This window comes from Coffea arabica, chromosome 6c (assembly GCF_036785885.1).
Source record: "Coffea arabica cultivar ET-39 chromosome 6c, Coffea Arabica ET-39 HiFi, whole genome shotgun sequence".
NCBI classification, from domain to species: domain Eukaryota; kingdom Viridiplantae; phylum Streptophyta; class Magnoliopsida; order Gentianales; family Rubiaceae; genus Coffea; species Coffea arabica.
The window spans coordinates 59,005,362-59,017,470 of NC_092320.1; positions in this window are offsets into that span (position 1 = coordinate 59,005,362).

Here is a 12,109-nt window from a genome sequence, read left to right on the forward strand (position 1 = left end):
TGCAAATTTCAAATGAACTCCCTAGATTAACTTAATTTCTTATGATAAATCTAGGCCATCAACTATTATTTACGGTTGCACCATCAATCGCAGATAACCTGAATTCCATTGTAAAGCTTTATCTTGGTTTTCATATTCCTATGAGTAAGTTAATCTCTCTCCTATTCCTTTTAGTTGTCTTGTCTATGTTGTAAACTTGTCCTATCTTTTAGAGTTCTTTTTTTTCTTGCATTAATAGAAGGTCAGTTAAATTTTACAAAATGAGGCATACAAAGCCTCTAGAATCATCATCAGGTTGTTTTGAAACTGGAATTGGCTTACAACAGAACAAAATAAAGTCTTCCATCAGCATCGCCGTGGCCAAAAAGTCCGCACGTTGGTTCGCTTCTCTAAAAATGTGTCTAATAGAAGCCATCTGAAACTCTGCACAATGACCTTGGAATAAATTAATTAGAGGAAATTAAATTCATTTTTTCCTTCCAAAAGACAACTTGTATTAATAGTAAAAGTTTATACAATGCATGGGCAAAGGACAAAATGAGCTCATGCATTTTGTGCAATTCAACACAGGATCGGTCTTGATCCGTTCCATGTCTAAATTGTTGCCTAAGGCAAAATCACCAAGACTTTACTAACATCATTTTTACCCTTATCAACTAAGCAGATAGAGCACATGATAAACAATGAACCTACAAAAGCATAAAAGCATGCAAAAATCTTACACATTTTGTGTTACCTAATAATAAAAGCATGCAAAAATTCTACACATTTTGAGTTACCCAATAACAAATTATACTAACTTCTTAAGACATTGTTTTTTACTTGTTATCAAATTAATCCTATGCACATACTTATATTGAATTTTTAGAACCTATCAAGGATAAATACAAAATTTTTCCAAAACTCAAAACCTATAACAAAATTTTTTTTGTCAGTGTGGGCACAATTACAAATTTAGTGAGGTAAAAATAAATTTTTGAAAAAAAATTTCATAACTAATTCAATGTCTTTTTGTTTTGGTCAGTGAGGGCACGTGCACACACTAGCCAAGACGCGGATCCGGCAGTGCCAATAGAAATTTCACTACTACATCTTGCACCAAGTTGTCTCAGTTCTTTTCCTTAATGCCCATGCTGTTATGTGCTGGTTTGTATATCTATAGCAATAGTAGCTTGATAGCATCAGTCTCTCCTTGATTGATTGAGCAATTCTGCTCTTAGTGCTATTGTTCCTTGTGTGCACCTACTCTTTGTCTTTGCCTTCTTTATTGAATTGTCCTAACTGAGACAAATTGTACTTGCTTTTGGATCACCCTAAAAGAGCTCTTCTTGCTTTGCAGTGAATTCCCAAGCATTCCTAGCTCTCCAAATCTGCTGCTATAAGATATCAATTGTAACTGCTAATCGCCAGTTTTTCAAGCATCCTCTTATGTTTGAAATGCCATCGCACTGAAAAGGGGCTATGTTCCAAAGTTTCTCAACTTTACTATACTCTAGTAACACATTATCAATAGTGTCTACCCTTTCTCGACATCCAAAGCATATTTTATACATCACCTCTGAGTTCTCTTGTATATCAAACTCTTTGACTGGCAAATAATCATATTGAAATTTCCATATGAATTACGTCAGCTTGTGCTTGATATTCAAGCTCCAGAGAACTATCTTGAGTTGATTAGAAGAATGATTCAAGCTGATTCCTTATCCTCTTCCTACGATAGGTTAATCATGTTGATCTCATTTAACAGGTTGTTAGACCGTTATTCAGATCAATAATCACTTTGGCACCGGACTTGACGGATGATATTAGCAGACTTTGTTAAATTAACTCCATCTCTTGAGGCTCAAAGTTCTGCTGCATTGTTTGTGGCCCAACCCAAAATTCTCACATTGGAGTTAATAGCTATTAGCCTATTAGTAAGTACTTCAGATAAAAGGACTTCTAATTTGTTAATACTTCTCCTTTAAGTACTTCTAATTCGGTTATACTTCTGATAAAAGGAATGCAATTTTATTGTCTGAGTAATGAGTATAGAGTACTACTTAATCAACATCTTGACCTCAATCTTTTGTTCATTTCATACATATGAGACTAAATTTTGATGTTTGAGCTATAAAGATTACCAAACACATGGCATCCATACTCCCAAATTGGTGAGGTTTAGTCATTCTATGAACTTTTTTCTTTTTTGATAAAAACAAATTGAAGTTTGATTTTCACCTATGTATAACAAAATACTTGATAGTACTATTAAATTAGATAACTTCTCTCAACGTGTCTCTCTATCCATAGAACATTTATCTTTTGATCATATTAACAACATTCTCCGAGACATTAGTCTACAAACTGTACAGTCAACAACAATTAGGTAGTCAGGAAGACTTTGGACTAATGGCTAAAATTGTGGTTTTGAGTTCAAATTCCTCCCACCTCCTCATAGTTAGATGGAATTGAAGAGTATTATTATTTGAAACCTATGAAATAATCATAATAGAACAGTTTTTGATGGCTGTTATAGGGATCCTCTCAGTTTGGTTTCCCTGTCTATGGCATTCCTAAAACCGTTCCATGGAGTAATTCTAAATATGAGATTAATATGCCTACCTCTCTCCAATCAAGGTCATAAATATATCATTAGATATAGCCTATCGTAAGTTTTGTTAAAACAAATTTTGGCAAGGCTGTCTATGGATGATGGATCGCAAGGGATTGGCATTGTAATCTGAGATGACAAAGGAAATTCTACTGCTGCAATGTCCAGAAAATTCTCAAGACATTAGAACCAGAGGTGGTTGAATTATATACAACTAAATATGCTATTCAATTGCTACATGATTTGGGTTTCAGTAAGATTGTTCCAAAAGGAGATTCAGAAAAAGTCATCAAAATGATTCAACAGTTGGATTTGATGATTTGTCATGTGATTTGATTGATGATGCCATTGTCTTGATTCAAGACTTCATGTGTTGGGAAATTTCATGGAATCCTAGATCATTTGATATTGCTGCTCATTTGCTAGGCATGTTATCTCTCTTTTAGATTCTTGTGTATGGAGAGACTCTCCTCCATCTTTTATTAGTTCTACACTTGTTGCAAATTTGGTTTTATGATTAATAAAATTATCAAAAAAAAGATATAAAACAATTGAAAAATGGCTTGTCACATGCGTAGTTTAGTCTAGGAAAAGCCTAACATTTTCAGGAATGAAGTCCATTGTTATAAATGAAATAGGCTATAAGTTTTCCATCATTTATGGTACTCTTTTTTTTTTTTTCTGATAAGTGGGAGTGTCTTGAACCGGAGACCTCTTATTTACACTCCCTCTCCCAACCACCCAATCCATCCCTCCCCTCCCCCCTCCCCAACAAAATGACACTCTTTTACTTCTTGTACAAATAAGTTAATTAGTTTTTATATAGTTGAATGCAAGGGGCAGGCAAAAAATAGTTATTTAATTTCCAAGTAGATAAACAGTACTTATGTAATTAAGGCTTCACAATCACAAATTCTTTCACAATAAATTCAGAATAGTTAGATCCCCATGAATGGCTCGATGTGTTCTTTTGCACCATTACAAGGTCGTTGAGTTACGTTCATCGTAAGAGTTTAATCCCTATGGATTCCCCTAGAACTTAACGAATTCTTTTGCTGGCATATGTTGGATGGGATTAGGATTTTATGCAACTATCAGACCAATTACATGGTGTACTTGATGATCAAAATGCATTTAATTTAAATTTGGATGGATGAGATTGATTGTATGACACAACTATCAATTTGTGATAAAACTTATTATGTTCTTTTTTCCTTTTCTAAATGGTTGGAATCGATTGTATGACAAACTATCTGACAATAGTTGCATGTTTATCTTAGTGTCTATGTTTAATGTATTAACATCTATATATGTTGTTTTAGTATATCCATTGTATAGTGCAATTGAAAGTAGTAACTGCAGAAGACATGAATCACATGGATGCCTCGTTAGAAATTGACGGGCCGAGGTTTGGTTAAAAAATCTCCAGGAGTGCCTTGAGGATGAAGGAGACTTCATAATGGATAAGCCTATCTAGAAAAGATTAGTTACCAATATTGCAATGACAAATAATATTATTCCATGTATAATTGTCTTCTTTTCTCCGTTGACATGCCTGCTTCTCTGGATAATGATCACAAGCAATCTCCAAAATATTCTATTCCAAGAATAATTTGCATTTTGGCCTCATTGGCCATAATCAAATGATTTGGATTATGCAGGATTGGTATCCACTTTCCCACATGAAATCTATGCCATATGTGTACATGGACAAAATCCAACATTGGATCTCAATAAATCTTATCCTAATCAATAAATTTCATGAGTGGTTACACTCTTAGTGAATTGGTTTTGAGATGAAAATTGAGGGTAACGTTATGATATTCGGTTTGTCTAACGAGGCCGACGCTCGTTAAAATATATTTCAAGTGTTATATTTTTTAAAATATAAGATTAATTAGAAAAAGTAAATAAATATAAGGAGAGGTAGGCAAAAATAAATAGGAAAAGTATATAAATATAAGAAAAAATAATTATTATTAGTATATATTTATGATAGGTTAGATGAATATTAAGTGTGTTAACGGCAGCTGTTAGAAAAACTCTATGATATTTAAACTCGTAGACCCCAATCCAAAGTTCCATACGCACCTTTGGTCCTCTCAATTGCCTCTTACAACTCCATGGGCTTTGAGCTAGTTCCGAGTTCCCAATAAATCCAAATCGCATGATAAGGAGTGTTAAGGGAAAACATCCGTATGAATTTCTCTAGGAATCTTATTTTAAGGAATAAAGTTCATGAACCACTTTCTTTATATTGCCATTTGAGATGGAAGTTTAGGTTCATTACATACACGGGGGTGTGTGTGTGTGTGTAAATGCAATGGACACAATGATTGTGATGATATGTATTCACACAGTAAGTTACCTATAATTAAAATATGCTCACGAGTGCACCCAAAAAAAAAATCTATACATATATATATGTGTTACACACACATGCATGCATGCATGCATATATTTATATATATATATATATATATATATATATATATATATATATATATATATATATATATCAAAATTAGTAGGCATGCAACAAGTTGAATCAACTTAATATTTATATTATTACTAGGGGAGAGTGTTCGCGCATTGCGCAGGTGTTTAGAGCCTGTGATTAGAGAGGATTTTTCATTGGACAAATGATATTATTATATTTTGGAAAAAAATAGTCATCAAATATAACAAAGCTAATAATAGTACATTTTAATTGCACCACACAATTGTACACTTTATGTTTATCAATACTTTTACAATTTTACTATTACTAAAATGCCCCTATAGATGTCAGTTGAAAATCATCCAAGAGCATATATAAGTTGTTTCAGACAAAGGAATATCTTCCAATGGCTAGTTATAGCAACATATTAATTGCGCAACATGTTAATATATTTTTGTATTAATTACACAACAAAAGTCACATTTTAATTAAGTGTGTCTATAACACTATTTCAGTAATTATACCAACACATGATCTTATATGAATTGTATTTGATACAAAAACGATTGCAAAATAATTCCATATTCTAGAAATATTCAGATGTCTCCATAAATCAAATCTTTAAATGTACCAAAATGAGGGTATTTTAGTAAATATATCTAAACACATGTTGCCCTCAGTTGTATCAAAAGTTTTTTTTAAAAAAAAAAACTGCACAATATTTCACATTCCCAAAAAACCCCTATCCATGCGGTTGAAATTCAAACCCCATTTGACCACAATTCATTCTTATATAGTATAAGAAATTTGTGTTGCAACTTTGTAATCAACCCTGTACAAATTCTAGCTAAAATTATATAAATTAGTAACATAAAAATCTCATTTCCTATTCAATTTTTCTTTTTGTGAGTGTATGTTCATGCCTTGGCTATGACTTCCCTCTCTATTATGGCACGTAAATTCGGATGCCATGCACAACACAATTATTCTTTGCGTATGGAGTTATTTAAAAATGATACAATCACAGTACAAAATAATTCCCTTATTCTTTATCAAAAGTAGCTCAATGAGAATATCTATCAAAAGCATTATCAGCACACAAAGATGTCAAACTTCCCACTTATATATACTTGATCTTTGTGTGCATCAATTTATGGGTTGAAGAAATACATTTACCAGCATAATTGTAGTCCAAAAGAATTTACATGAACGGGAGGGGAGTGGATTGCAGCCAAGGATGATCTGCTGGGAATCACTACTAAATTATAAGACTTTAGTTTTAGTCCTTCCCCCCGGCAGATTGTCCTTGGCTAAATTTCGCTTTCTTTCTCTCATGCAAATCTTTTGAGACCTTGAGTTGTGCTCTATTAAGTATTCAACTTTGAGGCCAAACTCTGTCATTGTTCTTGAATAGGTATATTGTCTTATGTTTTTCATATTTTTATCCATGTAAGTTTCAACATCTTATTTTTAATCTTGAGCAGAAATTTTTTAAAAAAAAGAATGAGGTGCGCTCGGTAAAAGTTACTCAATCATTCGTGCCCTTAATCCAAACAATTTATTTTTTTTATGTAATTCAAACAATTTACATTTGTTGGTAACACCAATAACATATTATTATATTTTAGTCCTTTGTGACACACCAGATATAATTTTTAGATTTTTTTAGGCTTGTAAATGTTAACTTCCATTATTTGCATTATTTATATTGGTTGGTAATAGCGATAAACTAGTAGTAGGTTTCAAGTTTCAATACGTTTTTTCCTCAAAAAAAAAACTTAATCATGATTTAGTCCTTTGTGATATTTCATATTACCTTTCATTTTGTGTGCATTGTTCAATATACTATTATTCTTCTCATTGTCTTTTCTTTTTTGATTTAACAGATAGCACGACACTTGGTAGAAATGTTCCCTGTTAGCCTCACGGACCAAGCTAACCCTAATCGAGAGGATTCTCATCTGTATGATTTGGGTCAGCCTTTGCAGTGAAATGAAGCTTAAGTTACACCAATTAGAGAATGCCAGAAGAGGTTTTATCACAAAAACATGAGACAGGTTGGAGAAAAAACTTGGGCACCTTAGTCCTTGGATTACATTTAATACATACGCGAGGCAGAAGGTTGGATTGGATGATAAGACGGAAAGGATTGTAAGTATGATATTCTAAATTCAATAACTTCCACTTAAAAAAAAAAGTCTCCAACCCAAGCCTTAAACTTCGCCACCCTTTTACAATTCCCTCAGTCTATTTCGTGAATTTCAGATGGTGGTAAAGAGCCAAGGCAAGGGCTATGAACTTTACTTCGTTTTTATGTTTGCTGGTTACGTACGGGGCTTTTTTCTTTACTGAACTGAAAGATGATATTATTGTATTAATATCTCCTTCATTAAAAAGAATCAATCACACCGGAAGCCTCTTTTGAGAGCTACGAACCCTTAGTTTAGAGTAGACCAAATAAACCTCGTGCAAGAGTCCATAGTTCTTATTATTTCCAATAATAGAAAGAATCTACTTTCTTAGTCTACAAAAGTGGCCGTTTCCAAGGCTGACCTTAACCTTCAGAAGTTATATAACTATACTATAGATGGAGGCCGCTAAGGGCTTGCTTGCCTGGCATAGCAGCTATGTTTTGGTACGTCCTACGATCTGCAGTAAATACCTAGTGTAGATCTTACTTTAATTAGAATTTCCTTTTGCACAATGCTTAAGATTTAGAGAAAGTTGCACTTTAATTATTATCAAAATTCTAGTTGTCGAAATTCCTAAAAAAAGTTGCACTGTAAAATATTGTAATTAACATCTTTTAGATTTCGATATTAACACTAGGCACTATAGGTCGCAATTGGATATGTTGGGTTGACTTTAGGCATTTCAATAACTTGTTTAGTCAAAATGAGTCATGACCTAGCCTGTCTGATTGTTGAGTGTCTCTCTTGGGTTGAATCTTATAGGGTTAACACGAACCAAAATGCTTAACTATGATTCAATTGAAATGGAAAAATATGTGATGTTAAGAAGTTCTAAATCTGGTATGCTAGTAGTCTAAAGTGTGTTTATCATATATGAGGCATCTTCCACTAGGTAATTTTGTGTTACTTCTATCTTCCCCCCCCCCCCCCCTTTTTTTAAAGAGTTTCTATCTTCTTTATTTAACAATTAATAAACTGTATATAATTTAAGGTGAGGGTAAAATTTTGCATCCATTACACAAAAATAATTTTAGCAGTTAAAAAATCTTTATACGTCCATATGCTTTATCTTTTAAGCGGTTTGACAAAAATGCCCTTGGACTAGACACAAATAAAGCAAGTTACATTTATCTGTAACAAAAAAAAATTAACTATATTATGTCAAAATTAAGCAAAATCTTAGGCAAACTATTTTACCAAAAAAATTTTATAAACGTAAAAACCAAAGAAACTCCTAGAATGAAGTTGAACTTTTCAATTTTAGTGTACTTAGCATAAACTTACTAGAAGAAGATGTAAGAGTTTAGCAACTTAGAAGTATGAAAATAAAAGAAAAAAACTAAAGTACTATTTTATACATGTTAATTTAGTTCATTACAACAACTTGGTTTGTGTAATTGCATCAAAGTTAGTGCTGAAATTTGTATTCTTCATTGCTAGTATGTAAACTATGAAGTACCCAAAAAAAAAAAAAGATAATTGCTATTGCACTGTGAATTGAGAATTATTTATTTACTTTTCTTTTCCTAATCGAGTTCTGAAGATATAATTGCTTTGTCTGTTTTACACATTCCTTGTTTCATCTAAAAAAGCTAGGAGCTTGTTAAACAAACTCGTTTAGCAACTTGCCATGCGATAGGAATACAATTAACTACTGTTCCCTTGAGCAATTGCAATCAAACTTAGCGTATTATCACGGATTTCATTATATGCCACAATTCATGCATGGGCCACTTGGGTACTTAAATTACAAACCAACCCACCCAAAAAATGATTGGAGTCTAACCACTCAACCCAAACTTCAAATCTTGTGGGCAGGTTGGGCAGGTTTGTGGGAGGAATTGGATGGATTAAATTCAAGACCTTCCACTTGTAAAAAAAAAAAAACAAAGTCCCTCGAGCCAAATGTTTACCGTGGAACCAATGTCATATTTTTTGTGTTTGATCAATCTCATTTGAACCAACTCCCTTTACTGGAGTTGGCCACCACTTTTAGTGTGAGGTGAAAGGCAAGGGTTCCATCAAAAAGTTGTTATTTAATGTGGCTTTGCTTAAGATCCATGTGGGTGCTATGCACCCGTATAGTCCGATGGTGATTTAGTCTCCATCAGTTCTCCTGACCTTGTTGGGTCACCCCTCTAGTATAAATTAGATTAGAACTAGGAGTAGGTATAGATGCAGATGATGACAAGTGACAAAAAAAAAAATCAATCTTATTTGAATTCAATGCAAGACAAGCGTTATATGATATCTAATCTTTAGCATTAATTATTTATACTCGCAGACGTTTGGCTTTTGTACAAGGAGGTGCAAATATAGAGAGGAAGGTAAATTTAGCTTTTCGATAAACTTGTTTCAAAATCTATCATCAAATAAATTTCTATATTACTATTTTCATAATTTCTCAAGTTCTCATATTTACTTCGAGTATAAAACTTCGTTGTTTTCATGCTATGAAGATTTCAAACAATTATAAAACTTCAGTTGCATGGATTAGTTTTTAGCTCTCTAAGCTGTATAAACTTGCAAATATCCTATACATATGTAAAAAGGAGTTTGCAGGTGATTGTTGAGAAACTTTCATCCGCCATCTTTGGGGGTATTTTAAGCAAGGAAAAAAGTAAATGCAAATGGTTAAACTAAATGTACAACATTGTGATGTGTAGTTAAGTAGAGTTTGACTATTGTGTTCTCCCATATGCAATTGGTTTGTATTACACGTTATTATCAGACTTTTAAATGGTGTTTTTAGATGGAAAATGACTAGCTTATCTTCTAAGCTAATCATCAACTTTAGCATTAATACAAACAGAAAGTTCATTAGAATGCAAACCACTAGAAACCCTCAGATATGCAATTGAGCTTCCGTAACAAATGGGACTCATCGAATTTAGTAATTAAGTCATGTTTAAGGTAGTTTTAACACATTATAGGCACAAAATTAGCCTTGCAACTACTTAAAAGTGAAATTACAATGCTCTTCCTCTTCATCTATAATTGTAGGGCAATTTTTTTAAATGCATTAATGAAGGCTCTTGATGCTGAAGATGATTGGTTCAGGAAACTCTTAATACTCGAAACTCTTGGTTCAATTGGTTCTATTTCACATTTTGGTATGGTTGTTTGGAGAGTTGTGTTCATTCAAGTCAACAATTGATTTATGTTTAAGGGAATTTTAATGTACAATAGGTGAAGCATCAATTTTTAATCCATTACAAGTATAATTACAATGTTCTTGAACTTTCTAGCAACAATAGAGGCTTTTAAAATTAAAGATTGTTGGTTCAGGTGCTTATGCTCCATATTTTGTTACAAGTGTTTGGACAAGTGTATTCGTTTGTTTTCTCTCATTTTCTACAGTTTTTGGTGTTTAACTGATACAGCAAAAATTGTGAGTTTTCTACAATAATATTTTCTCAAGATCTGTTGTATGAAACTGAAAATTTTATTATGGAATACATGATACCTGTGAATATATCGTAGGAACTTTCTTATATCTTTTAACTGTATTTGTAAAATTTGATGTTCGTAATTGCATGCAAGTAAACTGTGAGCAAAGGTTATCTATCGATTGCAATTTCGTGATCAAGGTAGGATCTAAATGTGGCTTTACAGCTGATTCATGTTAATTGTGATTGTTGATTGGATGTTAATTGTTGTTTGTGAAAATTTTTTATAGTTTCTTTATTAGAAAATAGTTTGTTGTAAATTTGGCTTGCACAAAAAAAGTGAAATTCAATTGGGTTTTAAACTTTAGCAAATTTCTTTGTAGAGATCTTTCTTAAATTTGTTCGAATGATTTTCCCCTTACTAGGTTTCGAATGTTAATTTGTGATAGGACATGTAGACATGTAGATTAATTGATAAAACCAGCTTTTACTAAAAGAACATATATTCTGATTTGGATATATGCAAATTGTACATAAATGATTACTAAGTTTGTCTCTGTCTTATTTTTTTTTGTTATGCTGACAAACACCACTTGACAAAACTATTGATTTGGTAATTTGCTTTGTTGCCATTTGTTTGAACTTGCATTTATCCATTGGAATAGCTGCTGCTTAGTGGTGCTTTAAATGGTTGAACCATTATGCATAAATTTGTTTGATCTAATCAATTTGCTTATAATTCTATGCACTTCAACCGATTCAATGAAACATGTTACTACACAGTTCTAATTCAACAATCTCTTTTATAAATTCATTTGAATAAATATTTCACGGTGCAGGTAAAAACTCTCATGTTGAGTGCAAGCTTCCCTCTAGTAGTATAGAGTAGAATTAGCATAACTTCATTCTCCCATAGGGCGCAGAAGAGAGTTTCTTTCTCATTTTAATTCTTTTGCATTTTTCTTTTCACACCTGTCTGTAGCCTTGTACATGACATCAATTTGACCTCTACTCTTGGTAACGTGTTTAAATTAAAGATTATTTACGTTAAACCACAACCTTCGGTCGACCCACTCAACCTTACATGGCTCTCAACAAACATATTAACATTTTTGTACTTGCAATAGGTAAATTTTATTTATTTGCTTATTTATTTTTTTGAAACAAACCAAGCATCATTTCCATGAATCCCTATTACAACTAATATGATCATTACATTCAAATTAGCTAGCTCATGAGCTCTAGCCCAGCTATCAAGTTCCTATCCACTTTACATACATATCAACTAAAAACAGTAATCGTCCTTTAAATTCCATTGATAAACAAGGAGGAGCTATTACTTCAGTTTTAGCAAGAGACATGGCATTGCTGCATCCTAAAATCAATGTAAGGTGGCATTTCTTCGAACGAAGAAAGAAGGGAGTTGCAAAGTAACATACTGAGATTCTCGTTCTCTGTGAAATTGTGAAAAAAACCAAAAATGAAAATCAACCCT